Consider the following 26,467-nt stretch of genomic DNA (forward strand, 5'->3'; position numbering starts at 1 on the left):
ACTCTTCCAAAACTCAATCAGGAGGAAATAGAAAGCTTGAACAGACCCATCACCAGCGAAGAAATTGAATCGGTTATCAAAAATCTCCCAACAAATAAGAGTCCAGGACCAGATGGCTTCCCAGGGGAGTTCTACCAGACGTTTAAAGCAGAGATAATACCTATCCTTCTCAAGCTATTCCAAGAAATAGAAAGGGAAGGAAAACTTCCAGACTCATTCTATGAAGCCAGTAGTACTTTGATTCCTAAACCAGACAGAGACCCAGTAAAAAAAGAGAACTACAGGCCAATATCCCTGATGAATATGGATGCAAAAATTCTCAATAAGATATTAGCAAATCGAATTCATTGGCATATAAAAAGAATTACTCACCATGATCAAGTGGGATTCATTCCTGGGATGCAGGGCTGGTTCAACATTCGCAAATCAATCAACGTGATACATCACATTAACAAAAAAAAAGAGAAAAACCATATGATCCTGTCAATCGATGCAGAAAAGGCCTTTGACAAAATCCAGCACCCTTTCTTAATAAAAACCCTTGAGAAAGTCGGGATAGAAGGAACATACTTAAAGATCATAAAAGCCATTTATGAAAAGCCCACAGCTAACATCATCCTCAACGGGGAAAAACTGAGAGCTTTTTCCCTGAGATCAGGAACACGACAGGGATGCCCACTCTCACCGCTATTGTTTAACATAGTGCTGGAAGTTCTAGCATCAGCAATCAGACAACAAAAGGAAATCAAAGGCATCCAAATTGGCAAAGATGAAGTCAAGCTTTCGCTTTTTGCAGATGACATGATATTATACATGGAAAATCCGACAGACTCCACCAAAAGTCTGCTAGAACTGATCCATGAATTCAGCAAAGTTGCAGGATACAAAATCAATGTACAGAAATCAGTTGCATTCTTATACACTAACAATGAAGCAACAGAAAGACAAATAAAGAAACTGATCCCATTCACAATTGCACCAAGAAGCATAAAATACCTAGGAATAAATCTAACCAAAGATGTAAAGGATCTGTATGCTGAAAACTATAGAAAGCTTATGAAGGTAATTGAAGAAGATTTAAAGAAATGGAAAGACATTCCCTGCTCATGGATTGGAAGAATAAATATTGTCAAAATGTCAATACTACCCAAAGCTATCTACACATTCAATGCAATCCCAATCAAAATGGCACCAGCATTCTTCTCGAAACTAGAAGAAGCAATCCTAAAATTCATATGGAACCACAAAAGGACCCGAATAGCCAAAGTAATGTTGAAGAAGAAGACCAAAGCAGGAGGCATCACAATCCCAGACTTTAGCCTCTACTACAAAGCTGTCATCATCAAGACAGCATGGTATTGGCACAAAAACAGACACATAGACCAATGGAATAGAATAGAAACCCCAGAACTAGACCCACAAACGTATGGCCAACTCATCTTTGACAAAGCAGGAAAGACTATCCAATGGAAAAAAGACAGTCTCTTTAACAAATGGTGCTGGGAGAACTGGACAGCAACATGCAGAAGGTTGAAGCTAGACCACTTTCTCACACCATTCACAAAAATAAACTCAAAATGGATAAAGGACCTGAATGTGAGACAGGAAACCATCAAAACCTTAGAGGAGAAAGCAGGAAAAGACCTCTCTGACCTCAGCCGTAGCAATCTCTTACTCGACACATCCCCAAAGACAAGGGAATTAAAAGCAAAAGTGAATTACTGGGACCTTATGAAGATAAAAAGCTTCTGCACAGCAAAGGAAACAACCAACAAAACGAAAAGGCAACCAACAGAATGGGAAAAGATATTTGCAAATGACATATCGGACAAAGGGCTAGTATCCAAAATCTATAAAGAGCTCACCAAACTCCACACCCGAAAAGCAAATAACCCAGTGAAGAAATGGGCAGAAAATATGAATAGACACTTCTCTAAAGAAGACATCCGGATGGCCAACAGGCACATGAAAAGATGTTCAGCGTCGCTCCTTATCAGGGAAATACAAATCAAAACCACACTCAGGTATCGCCTCACGCCAGTCAGAGTGGCCAAAATGAACAAATCAGGAGACTCTAGATGCTGGAGAGGATGTGGAGAAACGGGAACCCTCTTGCACTGTTGGTGGGAATGCAAATTGGTGCAGCCGCTCTGGAAAGCAGTGTGGAGGTTCCTCAGAAAATTAAAAATAGACCTACCCTATGACCCAGCAATAGCACTGCTAGGAATTTATCCAAGGGACACAGGAGTACTGATGCATAGGGGCACTTGTACCTCATAGCAGCACTCTCAACAATAGCCAAATTATGGAAAGGGCCTAAATGTCCATCAACTGATGAATGGATAAAGAAATTGTGGTTTATATACACTATGGAATACTACGTGGCAATGAGAAAAAATGAAATATGGCCTTTTGTAGCAACGTGGATGGAACTGGAGAGTGTGATGCTAAGTGAAATAAGCCATACGGAGAAAGACAGATACCATATGGTTTCACTCTTATGTGGATCCTGAGAAACTTAACAGGAACCCATGGGGGAGGGGAAGGAAAAAAAAAAAAAAGAGGTTAGAGTGGGAGAGAGCCAAAGCATAAGAGACTGTTGAGAACTGAGAGCAAACTGAGGGTTGATGGGGGGTGGGAGGGAGGAGAGGGTGGGTGATGGGTATTGAGGAGGGCACCTTTTGGGATGAGCACTGGGTGTTGTATGGAAACCAATTTGACAATAAATTTCATATATAAATAAAAAAAAAGAAAAGAAAAAAAAAAGAATGTGTTTCAAAAAAAAAAAAAAGGATGTAATTAACTGTGTCAAACACTGCTGAATGGTTAAGTTGTAGATTAAGATTTGCCCCTTGGATATCTGCGGATTGTTTAAATGACCAGGTATCAATACACAAATTTTCCTTTCATTCTAACTTTAAACTACCTAAAGTCTCATATTCAAGTGTGCAGAATTAGAGATCTAGACTTTATGCCCAACAGACGCATTCTGTACTTTGTGGGCCTTTTAAAGGATTTTCGTGGGCAATTTTTATTATCAGGAATTTTGCTAGGAAGCCTGCGTTTACAACCAAACTCCTCTTAGCCACGTGACTATAGGTTTCCACAACTGTTTCCAATCTATCCCACTAGTATTCAGGGGATAGGGAAAAGAGCAGGGTCGGGGTGCGTAACCTTAATGTCCTACTTTATAAATCATAACTTTGAAGTAAATTTACTTTTCCAAATCTAGACTTTCCCACCTCCTGTCTTTTCTGGAATTGAATGGACTGGGTAAAGCTGAATAAAACATGAGTGGGAAAGTGGGAAATTAGCTGCATGGACAGTCCCGCACATATTTTTAAATTTTCTCTTGGAGAACGAGACTTCAAGGTGGCCCCGTCTCTGAGGATACCTGGGAAGCGGGGTCTCTCGCTTCAGAAGAAGAGGTGAAGAAAAAGCGAGCCGGGCCAACGGGAAAAGAACAGTGAAACTCTTACCTCCCACAAGCCTCTCTCTCCCAGCCCACCTAGCGCCACAGGAACCAACCCAGCGACTGGGCTCCGCCCATTTCCGGATTGTCGCTGCCGCCGTCGCATGCGCAATGACGTTTCAGTCTTCTGCGGACCCCGGAAGTGCGGCTCGAACTTGGTCGGGGCGCGGATCCCGAGAGGGAAAGTCATAACAACCGCACGAGGGAGTTCCACTGGCGAGCTGGAAGGCCACGCCTCCTCCCGCCTCCCCCCGCAGCCCTGTAGCTGGGGGCAGAGCTCAGGTAGGACCTGCGTTTGCGGGGATGTGAGCTCCGGGGGCAGGCCCGGGCGGAAATTAGAGGAAGGGCTGGCCTGGTCGGTCTCGGGCGGGGATTGTTGGCCCTGTGGCCCTAGACTGCTCACGGCGTACGCCGTGTGCCCTGCGCGCAGGTGTCCCCTGTCCCGGGACCCCGCTGAAGAGCAGTTCCACCTGTTCTTTCCACTTACTAGGCGGGGCAGGACACGTGTGTTCCCTGGATGACTTTCGTTACAACTGAACATGTGGGGTTCGTTAAGCTCTGGAGACCACAGAGTAATGGGCCCTCGTACGCTTTCTTAGGAGGGATGGTATTGTCTGATTAAGCATTTTTTTTTCCCTACAAAATTATAATTAACTGCCGAAGCTTTACTAGAAGTCATTCACTGCAAACAGAAGATTAAAATGCAGTTATAAAATTCGCTCACAACTGTAACATGCTTGAGCTCTGGTGGGACATTTGACTGGAATGAATTTTTAAACTTTTGACTTTGAAATAAAGTTAGATATATAATGGAAGCAGTCTTCTCCCTCCCTCATCCAGAGATGTAACATATTCTTCTAATCTTCCAGAGTGTGTATTTGTTAGGCCAAGTAACTAGTTAAATTTTAGCGATATTTATTAACAGCTAGTGTTCTTGCATTTCTCTTTTTTTCCACCTCCTTTGAAAAGTTGCAGAGGGAAAATCCTGTCGTTTGCAGACTAGCAAGTGCCTCGTAATGTTTATCAAAATAGGTGCAATGTGATGTTTGTTATATGCAATACTTGGTATCTTTTTGTTTTAAAGCAGTATTAGAGGTAAATTCTTTATCCTTATTCTTTATCCCATATTGCAAGGGCAGATATACTGTATTCATTTATTTAGGGTGTTTAAAAACTGGCTCACAGAGCAAGCAAGCACTGTCTGAAGTGCCTCATGAAGGTATTACTGTCAGTGTTGGTACCGGGCTTCTGATTTTTAAACTGGTGTTCCTCCCACTTAACCTGGGAAAGGCAGGGGTACTCTGGATGTATCAAGTATTGATAAAAGCTGTGAAGAAAAAATAAAGCCCTTTATGAAGAGAGGGAATCACAGAGGATGCTATTTTGCCTAGTGTGGTCAAGATTAGCCTCTCTGATAAGGAAACGATTAGACATGAGAATGAAATGAGTGACCTCTGCACTCTGCAGGTATGTGCGGATGGGTTTCTTAGGATAATAAAGGTGGTGAGGCAAAGTATGTTTGTTGTCTCCTAGAATAGCAATGATGTAGGCATGAAGGCATTAGAGTTTAAATATCTCGAAAATGAGTATTTATTCAGTTGTTTGGTGTGTGCACGAAAGAACCTTCTTTATTGACAGACTGGTTTTTTTTTTTTCAACTTTCCCAGACCTCCTTGAGGAGTATCTGAAATCTTTAGATGTTTAGAGAGGTTTCCATGCTCTCCTTCAGCACTAACAAAGTTAAAAGTCATTTATTTAGTTGATACATTACCTGTGCTGTTACAGAGTCGGATAAAATTTGCACAGTAGTGATGGATAACTAAGTAGCAAGTACTTCTCTGCCCTGTTGTGAACTTTACTTTTCATTCCTTTTTTTTTTTTTTTTTTTTTACTGTGGTAAAATATACATAACAAAATTTACCATTTTAACCATTTTTTAACTGTACATATTAGTGGTATTAAGCACATTCGTACTGTTATGCAATCATCACTATCATCCATCTCCAGAACTTTTCATCTTCCACAACTGAAATTCAGTATCTTTTAAACATTGACTTTCTGTTCCCCCTCCCTTCAGCCTCTTGCAATCACCAGTCTACTTTCTGTCTCTGAATTTCCCATCTCTATTTATGGTAACTCATATCAATGGAATCATACAATATTAAGGTCAACTAATATTCCATTGTATGTGTATACCACATTTTTTTTTTATCCATTTGACTGTGGTAGCTTGTGTTGCTTTCACCTTTTGTCTATTGTGAATAAGGTTGCTCTGAATAGGAATGTGCAAATATCTGTTTGACTCTCTGCTTTCATGTGTTTTGCATATATACCCAGAAGTGGAATTGGTGGATCAAATGTCAGTTCCATGTTTGATTTTTTAGGAATTACCTTCCTGTTATCCATAGTATCTCCATTATTTTACATTCCCACCAGCAATGCAGGGATGTTCCAGTTTCTCCATATCCTTACCAATACTTTTCCACATCCTTGCCAAACATATTCTCTCTCTCTCTCTCTCTCTCTCTCTCTCTCTCTATTTTTGATAATAGTCATCCTAATGGGTGTGAAGTAGTATCTTCTGTGGTTTTGACTTGCATTTCCCTAATGATTGCCTAATGATTCCCTAAAGAAGTTAAACATCTTTTTATATGCTTTAGGGCCCTATGTATATCTTCTTTGGAGTACTATTCACTTATTTTAAGATCTTATTTTACTAGAAATTTTTGGAGTTTTTGTTTTTGTTTTTTGGTGAATCTTTTAAGGGTTAAGAAGGCAGCCTTCATGTCTGCTGTTGATTTTTTTAACCCTAAAATACTATAATGGTAAAAGCTTCTATTATCTATAGACCAAGTATCTGCCGTAACTCCAAACTTAGAAATAAACGAGACCATAAAGCATCATTTGTAACAGTGAATGAACTTTTTGAATATTAGATTTCTGAAAACAGTTCAGAAAGGCCAAGGATCATCCTGACCTGCTTTTATGTTTTTCTTCGTTTTTGTTTTTGTTTTCTTTTTAATCAGAAGGAAGGGAGTATATTGATTGACTGACTGTGCCTGTGAAGTAGATCTCTTTTTTCTGGAAACTGAGAAGGCCTGGAAACAGAAGAGATAAAGATGGTGCAACAGAGAAAAGAAGTATTGAATAGCAATATAGCAGTGGGATGTGAGTTGGTGGAGAGTGGCAGAGGACATCAGTAACAGTGATAGACAATAAGCAGTAAAACTGGCAGCAGAGGAGATAAGATCCAGCAAGGTGACAGACAGTATATAGCTCTACAGATTGGAATGGGATTGAGGATAGGGTGAGAGAGAGCAAATCGCCAGGTACATCTCAGCGTGTGATTGGTGCTGAAGTCAGCCACTTGGCTTTCAGTAGTTGAGTAAGACCTACTGTGTATCTGGTAATGTGTGTATCAGTCCATCTGGTTCAGTAGTCATGTTTCAAAGGTGTGCAGTGTATATAGTCCTACAGGAATAAACGAAGTTTTCTAGACCATGTATCACATTATTTCCATCCGTAGAGTAATGAGGTTTAATTGAGTCATTTAATGAATAATTGTGTAAATTAACAGTGTTCAGCATTGGTAAAAAAGGTTTTTTTTAGATTATTTGTTTAAGAAAGAATTTTTTGGTCCACAATAGCTAATGGCCCATTAGTTCAAGGTAACACTTTTTCTTTTAAACTGTTGATTGTATTGTACACTGTCATTGTCTAGAAAATACTCTTGAGGTACTACCTTAAGCTATTTCAGTTATAAAGCTCATTTAAGCCAATTACTTTGCTTTAATTTAAAGTAGTGAATGAAAAATTGTACCACTATTTTGCTCATCACTCTTTGCCAAATTAAAATTGATTAATTTGGTACAGATGAGATGGCAGATGACTGACTTGCTCAAGGTTTCACAGCTAAGTTAAAGACAAGTTAGAGACAGCAGTACTGTGCTGCTTTCTGTGATACTGTGTTGGTGTCTCCGTTTCAGGGTAATAGTTCATTTTTGCAGTATAGATGATGTAAACAATTTTTGTTGTAGAGAAAAATACCACTAAATTGAAGCAAAGTATTTCTTGTATGTTCCCATTTCTTTTTTAAAATTAAAAAAATATATATTTATTTTTGAAACAGAGAGACAGACCATGAGAGGGGGAGGGGCAGAGAGAGAGGGAGACACAGAATCCGAAGCAGGCTCCAGTCTCTGAGCTGTCAGCACAGAGCCTGATGCAGGGCCTGAACCCACGAACCATGAGACATGACCTGACCTGAAGTTGGACACACACTGAGCCACCCAGGCGTGTCTGTTTCCATTTCTGTATAGCAGATAGGATATTTATTTTACACATAGTCTAGATTGATAACATACTTAGGGTTGATTTGTTCAAAGGTTGGAGAGATGCTAATAAGACTAAGATTGTGTATTTGGGCCCTTGTAAGTTCCTTTAAGAGGTCATTACAGAAATTATCACAACTAATACCCAACAATTTAACTATTAACTGTTGTTGTGGGATGTAGCTGATATTCTTATCCCCTGCTCATCACATTGCCCTTATATGTGTTTTGGTATAAGGAAGCAGCAAGAATGATACAATATGTGGCTAAACATACTACCTCTCTTTAAAACAAACAAACAAACAAACAAACAAAAAAACTATTCAGAGTTAATATCTAAGGTACGGAAGGAGTGTGATTGATACCCTTTTCATCTGTAAGCATAGCTTGGTTCGTGTGCCTTGTTTACAATATTGAGTAGGCTAGAATTGTAACCAAGATTATAACTCAAGGTAAATTAATTGAAAAAAAAAATGTTCATTTATTTATTTATTTATTTTGAGAGAGAGTGAGCATGGGAGGGGCAGAGAGAGAGGGAGACAGAATCCCAAGCAGGCTCCTCAGCTCTCAGTGCAGAGCCCAGTGCGGGACTCAAACCCCTGAAACGTGGGATCATGATCTGAGCCAAAACCAAGAGTCAGATGCTTAACTCTTTCTCGCTCTCAAAAATAAACATTAAGAAAATGAAAAAAAAAAAATGCTTTGGATTCCGTCTCCTTTCTCGCTCTCTGCCCCTCCCCGACTTGTGCTCTGTCTCACTCAAAAATAAACAAACATTATTAAAAAAAAAAAAAAAGAGTCAGAGGCTTAACTGACTGAGCCATCCAGGCACCCCTGAAAAAAGTTTTAAAATTTGATTGATGGTGAGATAGTGACATACCCTCTTGATGTGAACTACCCATGCTTCATGGTATCATTTTTATGTATATTATGGAAATGATTCTAGTACTAACTCAAGCAGTTTGGAAATTAATTAATTTGGTTTAACATCCTCTAATATAGTTGGAATATTTATTTTAGGCTTGGTTTTAGAAATTACTTTTGGCCTGATTTCGCTTTCTGGGAAATTATTATTCTTCTTCTAAGCAATCACTGGAGTGATTTTATTACTGATATTTCTGTTTTTGCCCTGGATATTGTTGAGCTATATGGGAGAATACTAGATAACAGTACCCTCCATAATACTGCATCGGATAGAGTTTGGAAAATGGAGATCCCCAGGCTAAATGAACCTGTACAATTTCTAATGCTATAAAATTAGTTTTCAGCTAATTTAAGTAAAAATCCAGGTTTTTGGTTTCTCCTGAAAAATAGAAAGTTCCAGTCGCACTGGGTCTTCATTCTTATAGCAACAGTGGGGCAAATTGCAACTCCCTTGAAACACAAGCTATGTGTTTTCCAGTTTGTTGCAGTCTTCACATTCATACATTGTAAGCTTATGACTTTTAGGGCCTCACTGCCTGTATTGACTGTTGACTTTTTGGTGCCTATAGACTTTTGAATTTTTGATTCTTGCATTATACAGACTTTAACATGGGTAATTGTCTTTGCCTTTCGGTGGCTATATTGCACCCTTTCATTTTTATTTTCCTTATGTCTACGGTGATTGGGTTGTAGACTCCCTCGCAAACTGATAGTTTATCCTGTAAATTAGATTTTTTAATCCCATTTTACCACAGTGATCTCCCTTAAGCTGCTGTTAAGGCAGTGGTCGGGTCTTTCCTGTAGGTTGTATTATGTCCTGAACTTAAACAGGATGGCTCTCGGTTTGGTTCTAGGATCCAACAAAAATTGGATTTACTGGAGACCAATTTGGACCTTTTTCTGCCAGCATCAAAGCATTTTTTATTCATCATTGTTCTTTTAGAATCTTGCCTACTTTTTTCTAGGTTACTAATATGATAAATCGGTTTGTGCTAATGTATTTGACAGGTAATTGCAATTAGAGTATTATTGTTTATAGGTAGTGTTTTATAATTTTGGAACAGTGTGAGTGATATAATGGTGGAAATTTTATCTGCTTTAGGAATACTGCAAATTTTAAGAAACTAGGCATTTCAATTTTACCATTGAAAACAAACTATTGAAAACAAGCTTATTTATTCTGAATATTTTCTTCAGTAAGAAACATGTATAATTAGTTTTATCCAAATAAGCATATGTTTGTGTTTTTAACTGTTCTGATTAAAAATGTAAGGTTTCTCTCTTCTCAATGAAGAAAGACTTTCAGCCAGATCAACCATTAATTTTGAAAATATTGTTATGTAAGCTTATTTTCCACTTTTTTTTTTTTTTTTTTTTTTAAATACAGAAACAGTAAAAGAAAGCATTCTTGTTTTGGTAAATCTGAAGGAAGCTCCTTCCTTACATAGAAAATAAATTATTACTGAATTGGAAAAACAGTAGGCAATTCATTGATGATGAGAATGAATGAATCTGGGAGCTTTAGTGGTGTTCATTTGGGATTTAACTATACATTGTCTAGTGCTATGTCACAAATTATCCCCAAATTTCACAGCTTAAAATGAAAACTGTTTATTATCTCACACAGTCTCTTACAGTCCAAAATTTAGGGTCAGCTTAGGGGTGGTTCCGATTTAGGATCTTTCATGAGTTTGTAGTTACAGTGCCAGCTGGCTTGCAGTCATCTGTAGTTTGGGTCTGGAAGATCTGCTTCCAAGCTCACTCATGTGGCTGTTGGCAGGAAGCTTCACTTCTGTACCACTTGAGCCTCTCCATAGGGCTGCTCACAGCATGACTTCTCTAGAGTGAGGGATCTGACAGAGTGAGAGAGCACCCAAGGTGGAAGCTACAACGCTATAATCTTCTCCTGTTGAGTATTGGTCTTACTGGTCAACTCTGGTACTTTGTGGGAGGAGACCACACGAAGATGTGAATAACAGTAGGGAGGAAATGGGCTACCATGGTCTGCCCTCCAGGCCCCAGTGGTTCATGTCCTTCCCACATGCAGAGTACACCCACAGCTTCCTAAGGCCTCCCATGTCTCATTCTGGTACTTTATCATCTCAAAGTGCAGAATTTCATCATCTCAATCATGTCCAGGCTTAGATGGGATTCCTTCGATTTCCTTAAGTACAGTTCTTTGAGTACGCTTTGCTCAGTCTGCCTCCCCTGCCTGCAATACCCAGTGTACAGTGGGGACAGGCATAGGATAACTGCTAGAAACAGTCTGGTTCTAAAACGCGAAAAGGGGAAGATGCAAAGGTGTCACTGGTTCATAGCAATTCTGAGATTCAGATGGGCAAATATCGGAAGTTTCTTGATGAAGTCTCCAGCTTGGGAATAATTCTTTGAAATTGTCAGCCTTGCCTTCTCTACTTTTAGTTTTACCTTTCTTTCTTCATGAAAGATACCAGATGTTTCCAAAGTGAGTAGTTTTCTTAGCTTGCTTCCTGCCAGTAGAGTTTTGGGGTCCAAAAGTCTCTCTTCATTTAAGACCTATTACATCTTTTATATATTAAGCAAAAAATATGTAAGTATTTTATAAATCTTGTCAATGTTATGTGAATTCTATTGGTATACATTGTTTTGTGCAAAAGTCACAACACACTTTTTTTGAGATAAATCTTTTTAGACTTTGGGTTTCTGGAAACAAGGCTGAGGGATAATGCCCTTAATCTTTGTAGAGCTTTATTGTTTGAGAGGATCAATAAAGCACATTCTAATGTCTTTAGAAGGTCTTATGGCTGACTGACTAGTAGTCTGAGGCAACACCTTTAATGTTTTTGAGGTTTTAATGAAAATTTTTTCAGATATACCCTGAGCCTCATTCCTGAACCATATTTTCCTGGAAATATCCTGGATTTTTTTCTTTACTCAGAAACATTTATTAATTTTAGTAACATTTGCCTAATTTTATTTTAACAGATTTTATTTTTTAGAACAGTTCTCGGTTCACAGCAAAATTCAGCAAAAAGTTAAGAGGTGGCGCATATACCTCCTGCCTCTGCCCTTGCACAGTTTCCCCAATGTCAACATCTCCCATCAGAGGGGTGTATTTGTTGCAACTGATTAACCTATGTTGACATATCATTATCATCCAAAATCCATAGCTTAAATTAGGGTTCAGTCCTGGTGTTTTGCATTCTGTGGGTTCAGGCAAATGTGTAAGGACATGTGTGCACTGTCATAGTATTGTGCAGAATAATTTCACTGCGCTAAAATAGTTTCACATTGGGGCGCCTGCGTGGCTCATTTGGTTGGGTGTCCAGCTTTGGCTCAGGTCATGATCTCAGGGGTTCGTGAGTTCAAGGCCCACATCGGGTTCTGTGCTGACAGGTCAGAGCCTAGAGCCTGCTTTGAATTCTGTGTCTCCTTCTCTGTCTACCCCTTGCCCACTCACGCTCTCTCTCTCAAAAATAAATAAACTTAAAAACAAAATATTTTCACTGCCTATTTATCCCCTCTTCCTCCTACCCCCTGCCCACCACTAAACTTTTGACTGTCTCTGTAGTTTTGCCTTTTCCAAAATGTCTTATAGTTGGAATCATGTAGTATGTAACCTTTTCAAATTGGCTTCTTCTACTTAGTAATATGCATTTAAAGTTCCTTGCTAATTTTTCATGGTTTGGTAGCTCTCTGTCTCTGTCTCTCTCTGTCTCTCTCTCTGTCTCTCTCTCTCTCTCTCTCTCTAGTGCTTAATAGTATTTCATTGTATAGATGTACCACAGTTGATTTATTCATTCACCTACTGAGGAACATTTTGGTTGTTTCTAAGTTTGGTAGTAATGAATAAAGCTGCTATAAACCATCTGTATGCAGGCTTTTGTGTGGACAGAAGTTTTACAGTTCATTTGGGTAAATACCAAGGAGTGTGATTCCTGGATTATATGGCGAGAGTATGTTTAATTTTGTAAGAATCTGCCAAATTAGCTTCCAACATGGCCGTACCATTTTGCATTCTCAGCAACAAAGAATGAGAGTTCCTGTTGCTCTCTACCCTTGCCAGCATGTGGTGTTGTTAGCATTTAGGATTTTGTTCATTCTAATAGGTATGTAGTAGTATCTCGTTGTTCTTTTAATTTGCAATTCTGTAATGACCCATGATGTGTAGCATCTTTTTCTAAGTTTACATGCCATCTGTATATCTTTGGTAAAGCATCTGTTCAGGGCTTTGGCCCAGTTTTCTTGTTAAATTTTCAGAGTTTTTTGTCTATTTTAGATGAGATACCTTTATCAGAAATGTCTTTTGCAAATATTTTCTCTCAGTTTGTGGCTTGGCTTTTCATCTCTTGACAGTATGTTTTGTAGGGGGAGTCTTGTCTACTTTCTCTTTAACAGCCCTTTCCTTATTGTCTCTCTCACTTCGCAAGTTTTACTAGAAGCAGCAAAATGAACGATGTGGCGCATTCAACACTCTGGATTTCTCCTTAGCTAGATCACTTTGTTAGTCATATTTTCTTCTGTCTGTATAACTCCATGGGCAGTGTTGCTGAAGTTTCTGCTACTACTTAGCAAGGAACCTCTTTCCTTAAATTTCCAGTTAACATTTACTTGGCTTTTTTGCAAGCCCTCGCTTATAGATTTAGGAAAAATCATGGGGCTTCTATAAACAGGTTCGTTAGATTTTCTCTAACACTCCTCTCAGAGCCCTATGCCTGGTTTCAAGGCCACTCTCACATTTTAAGTTTTCAGTAGGGCCGTACTGTACGTCCAGTTACCCAGATTTGTGTCTGTTGCTACCCTAAAAGAACCCTTTATGTCCTAGAGTTACAATCCTAGGGTTTCTTTAAGATAGATCATGTGGGTGATTGAATTACGGTGCCATTTGAATTTGCAAACTTGAAAGAAGGAGTGGGTCCCTATATGGGTACCTTTGGGCAGATTCTGATGAAGTAGGAACCTTGGATCTCTAAATTCCGTTAAACCTTCTTTGCAGCCCTTCTCCTCCTTCCCAGAATGTCTGTCCCCGCTGCCCTAAAGACCCTGTAATATCCCCTGAAGTAGTTGCCTGCAACAGACTGCTGTTCCTCTTCTTATTCTGACCACATTTCATTGCTTCTAGACCTATGATCAGATTTGAGTCCACACAGGCCCCAGAGGGTAAGGCATACGATTTAAACCAGGAGGAAGTATGATATACCCCAAAAATAACTTGATAGTTTTTGTTCATTTGTATCTACAGAAATGAGGGGAGTATGTGTGGGAATGGATTCTAAGAGTGTGGAGTTAGGTTAAAGGAATATTGGACCAGGCATTAGTGGTGGTGGTGCTGCTAGATACTATGTCAGGGAAGCCTGCAAGGATTACAGAGACTCTCATGAGGATACACTCAGCAGTTCACTTAGGAAATGAGAAATGAAGACTGTAGTGTTGGGGATAGGAAGAAGGAAACGATGATGTTCTTTGTTCCTCTGCTGTATCATGCATATTTTTTAGCACTTGCAATTTAATTATTTAATGTCCTCTGTCACTAGACCGAGCCATTCAATTATTAGGTCCACTTATTTTTATAACGGCATGAAAAACAGCAAACATTATATGCTGGGCATTATTGTAAGCACCTAACATACCTTAATTCTTTTGATCCCCACACCTATTCTTTTTTTTTTTTTAATTTTTTTTTCAACGTTTATTTATTTTTGGGACAGAGAGAGACAGAGCATGAACGGGGGAGGGGCAGAGAGAGAGGGAGACACAGAATCGGAAACAGGCTCCAGGCTCTGAGCCATCAGCCCAGAGCCCGACGCGGGGCTCGAACTCACGGACCGCGAGATCGTGACCTGGCTGAAGTCGGACGCTTAACCGACTACGCCACCCAGGCGCCCCACCTATTCTTTAAGTAAGTGCTAATATTAAATACATTTTTTAGATGTGGAAACAATGTTACTGTGTTGAGGATCCTTCAGAACCCTCAGGTTTGATGATTTGCTGGAAGAACTCTCAGAACTCAGAAAAGCTGTTATATCCGCGGTTTTATTTTATTGCAGTGGAAGGATACAGATTAAAATCAGTGAAGGGAAGAAGCATGTAGGGCAGAAGTACAGGAGAGACAAGGCACTAGCTTTCACTTTTATTTCAGTACAGTCATATGGAAAGTGCTTAATCTCCCAATACCAGTGTGTGACATCAAGTGCAAAGTCTTACCAACCAGGAAAGCTCCCCTGTGACTTTGGAGTCCAGGGTGTGTGTGTGTGTGTGTGTGTGTGTGTGTGTGTGTGTGTTTGCGCGCGCGCGCACGTGTGTGCATGCACAACTGGGGGTGTCAGTCACCTAGGCAGGGAGTGCCCCCATCATTGACAAGTACTCAGTTTCCAGCCCCCACAGAGTTCAAACTGATAGAGCTTGCTTCAGGACTCAGGTAGATAAAAGCATACACTCATCATAAATCTTACATGGTTAGTATAAACTGTATAACATGGCCCATGGCTTTGTGTGTGCAGAGACACTTTTATCACGCATGATATTACAAAGCCTTATTGGTTACTTTCCAGAAGCTAGTCAAGGGCCAGCCCTTTCTTTATACACAGTTTGAACATCCTAAGCCTGCTATTAACATTTTACTGCACAACTGGAGGTTAAGTAACTTGCCCTTGGAAATACATAGAAAAGATGGTAGAGGTAAAATGGAAACAGAAGCATTCCAACTGTAGTATCAGTTGTTTTAGTCATATGCTCTACTACCTTTTGCATCATTTCTGTCAAATACAAATCTGATATGTTTGAGGCAGTTAATAAATTTGTATTAAGTAAATGAAAGAAAAATGGTAGGAAACTATAGTTCTGCTGATTTAATAAAGGTCACTGATCTTAGAGCTTTTATAATCTTTGTGAAATACCGCATGTTGATATCTACTCCCAAGCCCTCTATATCTAGAGCAGTTATTAGATGCTTGCTGAAGATCAGCTTGTTTCTTTTTGCCCTCTTCATGTGTGTAAACATTGCTCAAATGCCTGGAGTAGTTAGATTAGAAATCTGATTATTTCCAATCTATTAATAAAGTCTATGACTGCTTGAAATTTCAGTATTTAGAGCTATTTTTTTGGTTTATAGTCTTATAAATTCCTTAATAGCACTTATAATTACACTCAAAGCTAAATACTTGTGATATTTATTTTTGTAGTTGTGTGTATTTACTGATCTCTCTTGGAATAAACAATAAGGTTTGGCTGTTATGTAATAAAATAATCCCCTCTCAAGGAGTAGTTTATATATTTATCATAGTTTTTCTATGTACATGATACATCATTTTCCATAGAGTGAGTACTACCATAACATGAAAACATTTTGGAAAAAGAGAATAAATAATACCAATTACCATTTTGAACATTTAAAAATCTCCTCAATTTTATCTGTTGTAACCTTATTAAGATACAATTGAAGTACAATAACATTTTCATGTTTAAAGTTTATAATTTGATGTGTTTTAGCACACATCCATGAAACTATCATCACACTCAAAATAGTGAATATTTCTATCACATGCAAATGTTTTCTCATGCCCTTTTTCAGTGGTCATTTGTATGTTTCTTTGGAGAGGTAGCTATTTAAATCTTTTGCCTACTTTTCTTTTGAAATCAATTTAATTAATTTATTTTTTATGTTTTATTATTTAAAAAAAATTTTTAATGTTTATTTATTTTTGGGTGGAGGGGTGGAAGGGCAGAGAGAGAAGGAGACACAGAATTTGAAGCAGGCTCCAGGCTCTGAGCTGTCAGCACAGAGCGCAACATGGAGCTCAAACTCATGAATAAGAGATCATGACCTGAGCCAAAGTTGGACCCTTAACCGACTGAACCATGCAGGTGCCCCTTAATTTATTTTTTAATTTCAGTATAGTTAACATACAGTGTTATAATGGCTTGGGTGTACAATATAGTGATTCAACAATTCCATACATTACTTAGTGCTAATCAAGATAGGTGTACTCATTCCCCTTCACTTATTTCACCCCTCCCCCTCCCCCCACCTCCCCTCTGCTAACCATCAGTTTGTTCTGTACAGTTTAAGAGTATGTTTTCTTGGTCTGTCTCTTTAGCGTTCCTTTTTTCATTTATTTTGATTGTTAAAGTCCACATATGAGTGAAATCATATGGTGTTTGCCTTTCTCTGACCGGCTTATTTCACTTAGTATTATGCTCTCTAGCTCCATGCATGTTGGTGGCAAATGTCGAGATTTCATTCTTTATTATAGCTGAATAATACTCTTGTGTGTATATATACCGCATCTTTTTTATCTGTTCATCTATCAGTGGTCACTTGGGCTGTTTCCATAATTTGTCTATTGTAAATAATGCTGCTATAAGCATAGGGGTGCATATATCTTTTTGAGTTATTGTCTTTGTATTTTTTGAGTAAATACCCAGTAGTGCATTACTGGATCATAGGGTAGTTCTATTTTTAATTTTTTTGGGAACCTCCATACTGTTTTCCAGAGTGGTTGCAACAGTTTGCATTCCTACCAACAGTGCATGAGGGTTTCTTTCTCTCCACATCCTTGCCAACACTTGTTTTTTATGTTTTTGATTTTAGCTATTCTGACAGGTGTGACGTGATACCTCATTGTAGTTTTGATTCGCATTTCCTTGATGATGAGTGATGTTGAGCATCTTTTCATGTGTGCACTGGCCATTTGGATGTCTTTGGAGAACTGTCTCTTTTAAATTCGATAGTTTGGTTTTGGGGTATTTAATTGTAAATATTCTTTATATATATTTTGAATACTAACCCTTTATAAGATATATTATTTGCAAGTATCTTCTCCCATTCAATAGCTTGTCTTTTCATTTTATTGATTGTTTCCTTTTTGTTGTGGGATCTTTTTATCTTGATGTATTCCCAATAGTTAATTTTTGCTTTTGTTTCCCTTGCCTCAGGAAACATTTCTAGAAAGATGTTGCTATAGCTGATTTTAGAGAAATTCCTACCTGTGCTCTCTTCTAGGATTTTTATGGTTTCAGGTCTCACATTTATGTCCTTCATCCATTTTGAGTTTATTTTTTGTGTATGATGTAGGAAAGTGGTCTGCTTGCATCCTTTTGCAGGTAGCTGTGCAGTTTTCCCAGCACCATTTATTGAAGAGACTGTCTTTTTTCCCATTGCATGCTCCTGCCTCCTTTGTCTAATTTAATTGACCATATAGTTGTGGGTTTATATCTGGGCTTTCTGTTCTCTTCCATTGATATCTGTGTCTGTTTTTGTGCCAATACCATACTGTTTTGATTAGTACAGTTTTATAGTATAACTTGAAATCTGGTGTTGTGATACCTCTCATTTTGTTCTTTTTCAAGATGCTTTGGCTATTGTGGGTCTTTTGTGGTTTCATACACATTTTAGGATTTTTTGTTCTAGTTCTGTGAAAAATGCTGTTGGCATTTTGATTGGGATTGCATTAAATCTATAGATTGCTTTGGGTAGTATGGACATTTTAACAGTATTTATTCTTCCAGTCCATGAGCTTGGAATATCTTTTCCATATTTTTTTCCCTCTCCACCCCCATCTTTCCATATTTTTGTGTTGTGTTCAGTTTCTTTCATTAGTGTTTTATAGTTTTCAGAGTACAGGTTTTTCACCTCATTGGTTAAGTTTATCCCCAGGTATTTTATTCTTTTTGGTGAAGTTATAAATGGGGTTGTTTTCTTAATTTCTCTTTTCACTGCATCATTATTAGTGTATAGAAATGCAGTGGAATTCTGTACATTGATTTTGTTTCCTGTGACTTTATTGAATTCATTTATTCTAGTAGTTTTTTGGTGAAATCTTTAGGGTTTTCTATATATAGTATCATGTCATCTGCAGATAGTGGAAGCTTACTTCTTCCTTGCCAGTTTGGATGCCTTTTATTCCTTTTTGCTGTCTAATTGCTGTGGCTCGATTCCAGTACTGTGTTGAATAAAAATGGTAAGAGTGGACATCCTTGTCTTATTCCTGACCTTAGGGGAAAAGCTCTCAGTTTTATCCCCTTGAGTGTGATGTTTGCTGTGGGTTTTCATATGTGGCCTTTATTATATTGAGGTCTGTTTTCTCTAAACCTACTTTGTTGAGGGTTTTTATCATGAATGGATATTGTATTTTGTCAAATGCTTTTTCTGCATCTGTTGAAATGAACATAAGGATTTTATCCTTTCTCTTTTTATATGATGTATCATGTTGATTGATTTGTGAATATTGAACCACCCTTACATTCCGGGAATAAATCCCACTTGATCATTGTGAATTTTTTTTTTTTAATGTATTGTTTGATTTGGTTCACTAATATTTTGTTGAGGATTCTTACATCTATGTTCGTAGGGGATACTGGCCTGTAGTTCTTTTTTTGTAGTACCTTCATCTAGTTTTAGTATCATGGCAATACTGAACTTATGGAATAAACTTGGAAGTTTTCTTTCCTTTTCTATTGTTTAGAATAGTTTGAGAAGAAGAGGTATTAAATATTTAGTAGAATTCACCTGAGTAGCCATCTTTTTCCGGACTTTGTTTGTTTTGCCTACTTTTAAATTGGGTTGTTATTATTGAGTGGTAAGAGTTCTTTGTATAATTTGGATACAAGTCTTTCTCTTTTCAAATTTTTATTTAAATTCTAGTTAGTCAACATGTAGTATAATATTGTTTTCAGGAGTAGAATTTACTGATTCATCACCTACGTATAATACACAGTAGTTAACATGACAAGCGCCCACCTTAGTACCCATCACCCATTTAGCCCATTCCCACCACTCTACTTCCTCTCCATCAACCCTCAGTTTGTTCTCTATAGTAAAGAGTCTCTTATGGTCTCTTTCCCTCTAATTTTTCCTTCCCTTCCCGTATGTTCATCTGTTTTGCTTCATAAACTCCACAATGAGTGAAATCATATATTTGTCATTCTCTGACTGGCTTATTTTGCTTAGCCTAATACACTCTAACTCCATCCACATTGTAGATGTTAAGTTAAGCAAATGAGGCTTAGTTTCATTCCTGTTGGTGGCTGAGTAATATTCCATTGTGTGTATGTGTGTGTATGTCTACACTATATATACATATATATGTATTTATGTATACACATTACCATATGTATATGTATACCATGTGTTAATCCATTCATCAGTCACTGGACATTTGGGCTCTTTGCATAGTTTGGCTATTGTTGATAATGCTGCTATAAACATCAGGGTACACGTACCCCTTTGAATCTGTATTTTTTTTTATCCTTCAGGTAAATAATACTGCAGTTGCTAGGTTGTAGGGTAGTTCTGTATTTAACTTTTTGAGGAACATCTGTGCTGTTTTCCAGAGTGGCTGCACCAGTTTGCATTCCCACCAACAGTGCAAGAGAGTTCCTCTTTCTCCCCATCCTCGCCAACACCTGTTATTTCTTGTATTGTTAATTTTAGCCATTCTGATGGTTGTGAGGTGGTATCTCAGTGTGGTTTTGATTTGTATTTCCCTGATGATGAGTGATGTTGAGCATCTTGTGTCTGTCATCTATCTGGATGTCTTCTTTGGAGAAATGTCTATTCATGTCTTCTGCCCATTTCTTCACTGGATTACTTGTTTTTTGGATGTTGAGTTTGAGAAGTTCTTTATAGATCTTGGATCCAAACCTTTATCTGATACATCATTTGCAAATACCTTCTCCCATTCTGTAGACTGCCTTTTAGTTTTGTTAATTGTTTCTTTTGCTGTGGAAAAGCTTTTTATCTTGATGACGTCCCAGTAGCTTTTTTTCCCCTTGTCTTTGGCAAAGTGTTTGGTAAGAAGTTGCTCTGGGCCAGTGCCAAAGAGGTTGCTGCCTGTGTTTTCCTCCAGGATTTTGTTGGTTTCCTATCTCACATTTAGTTCTTTCATCCATTTTAAATTTATTTTAGTGTATGGTATAAGAGTGGTCCAGTTTCATTCATCTGCATGTTACTGTCCAGTTTTTCCAGCACCATTGTTGAAGAGACTGTCTTTTTCCATTGGATATTCTTTTCTGCTTTGTTGAAGGTTAGTTGACTGTATAGTTGTGGGTCCATTTCTGGGTTTTCTATTTTGTTCTTTTGATCTATGTGTCTGTTTTTGTGACAGTCCTGTACTGTCTTCAAGACTATAGCTTTGTAATTTAGCTTGAAGTCCTGAGTCTGTTTCTGTGATGTATCTTTTTTAAAAATTTTTAAGTGTTTATTTATTTATTTATTTTTGAGAGAGAGCGTGAGAGTACGTGAGTAGGGGAGGGGCAGAGAGAGAGGGAGGCACAGAATTTGAAGCAGGCTCCGGGCTCTGAGCTGTCAGCACAGAGCCCGACATGGGGCTCAAACCCATGAACTCTGAGATCATGACCTGAGCTGAAGTCAGATGCTTAACTGACTGAGCCACCCAGGGGGCCCTCTTTTTTTTTTTTTTTTTTTTTAATCAATACCAAACTGTTTTGATTATTATAGCTTTGTGGTAATTTTTTAAATTAGGTAGAGTACATCTTCCACTTTGTTCTGCTATGAAATTGTTTTGTTTCTTCTAGGTCTTCTGCTTTTCTATATGAATTTTAGAATTAACTTGCCCATATCTACAAAAGAACCTCCTATGATCTGATTGGGATTATGTTGAATTTATAAATCAATTTGGGGAGGAATGTTATCTTAAAATAGTGAGTTTTCTAATCCCTAAATGTGATATTTCTTTTTGTTTATTCAGATCTTTAATATTTTTCAACAAAGTTGAAGTTTATTTTTTAGAGAGAGTGAGACAGCACACATGTGTGGGCAGAGGGAGAGAGGAGAGAGAATATTAAGAAGGCTCCATGCCCAGTGCTGAGCCTGATGTTGGGCTGGATCTCACTATGGTGAGACCATGACCTGAGCCAAAATCAAGAGTTAGACACTTAACTGACTGAGCCACCCAGGCTCCCCTGTTCCCCTGCCCAACAAAGTAGTTTTTAATGTAGCATTCTTGGATATCTTCTTTTAGGTTTTTTTGTTTTTTTTTTTTTAGAAATTTTATGTTTTTGGCACTACTGAAATGATTTTTTCCATATTTTCTGATTGTTCTTGATATGTATATACCTATATTTATATGAATATGTTCAATTTATACATTTGCTTTATATTCTTTCACCTTCTTAAATTTATTTGTGAACAATAGTAGTTGTTTTATACTTTCTCTGGGATTTTCCATGTAAAGAGTTACATAAAATACAATTAGATTGTTTTACTTCTTTCTTCCAATCGCTTTGCCTTTTTGTCCTCCATAGCGATGTATGCTGACTTACGCGTTATGTGTAGTGCAGGCAGATTATCAGTGTGTCCAAAGCTCACTTTATAATAAACTTGTGAACAGAGCCAGCCACATACCACATTTTATTTACCTTATCCACATTTACTTCTCTCAGTTCACTTAATGGTAAAAATGGGTGTTCATAAATAAATGGGCAAAGCCAATCAAATGCTGCATTTTATATACACTATCCACATGTATTTATCTTAGTACCGTTAATGGTGAAAATGGGCATTCCTGCCTTGTTCCTGATCTCAGGAAGAGTTCAGTTTTTCAACCTTTTTGATTCTGTAGTCATTAATGAATGCTTTTGCAATCATACTCTTCTGTAGTCTGATAGTTTGCCCTATCTCACGGAGGACACTCACTTCTCTGATTTAGAGGACTTTGAGTTGAGTGTGTCCCTTGTTTTGACACCAAGCAGTTACCTATGCGGTATTTATATTTTGCTGTACCTCATTAAAATTAAAATGGGGAATTTACATGTGGATAGCTTATATGATATGTATTATTCACTTGGTTTTGTTCAGTAATTTATTATATGGTGAACTTTGGAAAACATTGATATTCTGTCTGCCCTACAAACATCATACATTGTTGAGACGAAGCAGAGGGCTTTACATTCTGAATGTAGTTATTTGCTATTAGTTCTCCACCCCTGGAGCTGACTTTTGCATTTGGAATTTTAGCAGGAGATGCTTAGGGTGTGGAAGGAACAGCATCCTCATTTCTTTACTCTTTTTAGTCTATGATTTTTCCACTCTCCTTCCAGTTACCTGGCATTGTGAAATCAAGTGCTTGGAATGGAGAAGTTAGAGTTGAAATGTCAGAATTTGTTACACTGAATGTTTATATATGGTTTCATGTGGTTTTAAACCTTGTGGTTCTTTACTTTTGCATTTATGAGCTAGTTTTTCAAAATCTGTCACATGTTCTGTATACATAAAACATCTAAGATTGTTTACATATTGACCTAATGGGAAAAGTTGCAGTGATATTCGAAAGGGATGTCTTTTCTTTTCTACTATTTGCCTTCTTCATTGAGAAGTTTCTCATTTGAGCAGTCTTGTACTTCATTGAGCCATAAGCCTGTTAAAAGATAATATATCCTTTACATTCTCCATGGAGCTCTGTTTGTGTATCCCTAAAGTTTACTGGTCTACCGTGCATTTCAGAAGATTCTGAAATCCTAAAATTAGTCTTACACGTAGGAAAAGATAGAAAGTTCTGCCTCTTTCTCAACCCAATAATGAAGTGATACTGTGGTTCCTTATGGCTATTGTTTTTAGAGTGTATTGCTTCCTTCTGAATGAGACTCTGATTTCAAATATTATGTAAACCCTAGGTTTCTATATGGCTGTTGTCCCTACCATGTATTGCTTCTTTCTGAGTAAGACCTTGACTATAAACATCATCCAAATCCTACCATATCCTCTAATGGCATCAATTTTTGTTATTTAAATAATTAATCTAAATTAGCTAATAGGCCTCATTTGTAAGAGTATAATTTAATATTACTTGTTTACTAAGTTGCATAAATACAGTTTCAAAAATGAAGGACTCATTTTTGCATTAATCATTCTTACTTTCTCCAATTTTTTTAAATGTTTATTTATTTGAGAGAGAGAGAGAGAGAGAGAGAGAGAGAGAGAGAGAGAGAGACACCAAGCAGGGGAGGGACAGAGAGAGGGGGAGGGGCAGAGAGAGAGGGGGAGACAGAATCTCAGGCAAGCTCCAGGCTCTGAGCTATCAACACAGAGCCCCCATGTGGCGCTCAAACTCATGAGCCCTGAGATCACAACCTGTGCCAAAGTCAGTCGCTTAACCTACTGAGCCGCCCCAGTGCCCCTTACTTTTTCTATTTTAAGGGGATGTTATCTGCTTTTTTAGGCTTTGATTATTTTATTATCAAGCCCTATTTAAGACAACAGTTACGAGTCCATAATATGTCAGAAATGCCAAGATGAGAAAGACATAGTCCTTATCCTCTGAGAGGTGATATGAGTTGTACATCGATGACTGTAATAGAAAATACAAAGAGCTAAATTTCATGAGGTACTTACAAGAGTACAGTATTTGAGGAAAATATTTCAGGAATAGTAATTAGTGATTGAGAAATGTTTCATAGTAGAAATATTTCATGTCTTAGAATGTCAACTTTATTTAATTAAACTGAATTTTATTATGAAAGATGGAAAAAATCAAAATCTTAGCAAAACAAAGTAACACATTTTAGTAAAGATTATTCTAAAAATAAGAAAAGTTTTTCTTCTTTAGAGAGCCTTAGACTATAAACATTAAAATGTATTTTTCTCAGAGCCCCACCACCCTTTGATTTCTCTAAGTGTTGGCCTAATAGCAACTTTAGTACAATATTTAAAGCAATAGTCATTTATGTCTCTTGTAGTTTTAACTTTCAACACATATTCACCTACAAAATTACAGATCTATTGGTTATCTTACTTATTAAGATGTCTTACTGCCTAAGACTTGTTTTGAATTTCTGCAACACATTTGGGTGGGGTTGTTTTCTCTATGCTTTACATTCTGTTACAAAACTTTAGTTTTTGGTTTATTGTTGGTAAGTGAATACTTCAGGCATTTTTCCATGTATGTTTCCATATATTTTTTCCATGTATTTCCAGTCCAGTTTTATTTTTTTTTTTAATTTTTTTTTTCAACGTTTATTTATTTTTGGGACAGAGAGAGACAGAGCATGAACGGGGGAGGAGCAGAGAGAGAGGGAGACACAGAATCGGAAACAGGCTCCAGGCTCTGAGCCATCAGCCCAGAGCCTGACGTGGGGCTCGAACTCACGGACCGCAAGATTGTGACCTGGCTGAAGTCGGACGCTTAACCGACTGCGCCACCCAGGCGCTCCACCAGTCCAGTTTTAAAGGCATGTCAATATTAGGTAGATCTAAAAATTAAAATATATAAATTAAGGGCCAATTATTTACTCCATAAAATTAATTTTTTTTTTTTTTGCTTTTTACAAAAGTCCTTAAATAGTTTCCCTGTACCTTTAAAATATAAACAAAATTATGGTATTTTAAGAACATATCTTTGTTATAGTATGGTATATCATTTTGATTGGTAACTTAATTTTTCTTTTGGTACAAGTGTGAATTATATTATTGAATTATGTTGAATTATTAGTGTATTGAATTATATTTTTATTATATTGCATTACTACTGAATTATATTAATTCCGTATCTGTTGTTATCATTTCTTTAAAATCCATTTTCTTTGTTTAGGTCCTCCCTCTCCAGTTGAATACCTTGTCAGATGAATTTCTATGCCCCTCCAATGAATTTATTTGAGTTTAATCTGCACTTCATTTTTTGCTTTTTCTTCTCAATGGTTCTTATTCAGAACTGGCACTTTTGTTGGCTCACTGATTAAATCGCACTAGTATTCATGAGTTTAAGAAGTCAACTCCAAAATATTGATTGTGTAAGGAATCTTTTGAAAAGGGAAGGGATGTTGTTATGTTTAGAATTGTTTCAGGGCTTTATACAGCCTGATGTGTGTTGTACAGTATATAACCACTATTAAAATAGAAACTGGAATTGTGAAATGCCCTTCCAATTCTGTGATTATTTTTTGAATCTTTTTTAAAACGTGCTTTTATTAGCGATCTGCAAATGACCAGCCCTGGAGGTTTGAAGTGTGATTGTGACCCTTGTGTGTGTGTGTGTGTGTGTGTAAAACTAGGTTTACATCAACAAATATTAAAATATATGAATATTTTCATTAGAAACTAAACCAAACCCTTCAGTTACATGAAGAGCAGTGCTACAAGTCAGATTTCAGGTAGGGACTAAGTAATACCTGAAGTCTTAGAGCAAAATTAGTGGATAATGTATCAAATGAACAAAATATAAATCTACTAAAAATCAAGTACAGGCCTTTAAGTATATAGTTTGCCTAAGCATTGGTGCTAATTCTTGTTAGTCTAGGCAGCTTTCTAATTTTCCTACTGCTAATTTGTGTGCCAATAAAAGATGGTGGAATCAACATCTGTTTTTCAGTGAAAGGAAGTTTAACTCTCATGCAGAAAAAGCAGTGTTTTCAGCATTTGTCATTTAAACAAATAGAAATGAGTTTAACAAAATGTTATGTTCAGACAAAGCACCAGATAAAATATTTTATGCTTGTTTTATTCTCATTCTAACATCAAGTCCTCCCTCCAGTGGCTGCTGTTACAGCATTTTCCTTTTTCACCTTATTTTGGAAAACAAGGAAAGTTGTTATTGTTTTTCGCAGAATTAAAGCCCATTTTTGTGTCATGCTGAAAGATTGGCAGATGATACTCTGTGGGAAATAGTCTTTTGTGACTGGAGTCCATCCGTTCATAGTCAACGGGAAATATTATTCTGAATTCAATTCTTAGTCCTCATCTTTCATTTTCCAGTTGCTTATAACTGCCTCTTATGCCAGCATTAAAAGATTTTAATTGCTTGTATATGCC

At 37.5% G+C, this 26,467-nt stretch overlaps 1 protein-coding gene across 10 annotated transcripts in view; it reads left to right on the forward strand.

Moving 5' to 3' along the window:
• Nucleotides 1-3,646: 3,646 nt before the first annotated feature.
• The window catches only part of ARB2A (ARB2 cotranscriptional regulator A), a 431,807-nt gene continuing 408,986 nt past the window's right edge, over nucleotides 3,647-26,467 (forward strand). For 8 of the 10 annotated variants that reach the window (XM_040448532.1, XM_040448580.1, XM_040448595.1 and 5 more), the window contains exon 1: nucleotides 3,653-3,754. The gene's annotated coding sequence lies outside the window, so the exon portion shown is untranslated. Of the gene's footprint in view, nucleotides 3,755-26,467 lie in introns of all 10 variants that reach the window. The other 2 variants (XM_040448542.1, XM_040448600.1) reach the window with 1 other exon arrangement.

Source organism: Herpailurus yagouaroundi, unplaced genomic scaffold (assembly GCF_014898765.1).
Source record: "Herpailurus yagouaroundi ecotype Mexico unplaced genomic scaffold, PumYag 29, whole genome shotgun sequence".
Lineage (NCBI taxonomy): Eukaryota > Metazoa > Chordata > Mammalia > Carnivora > Felidae > Herpailurus > Herpailurus yagouaroundi.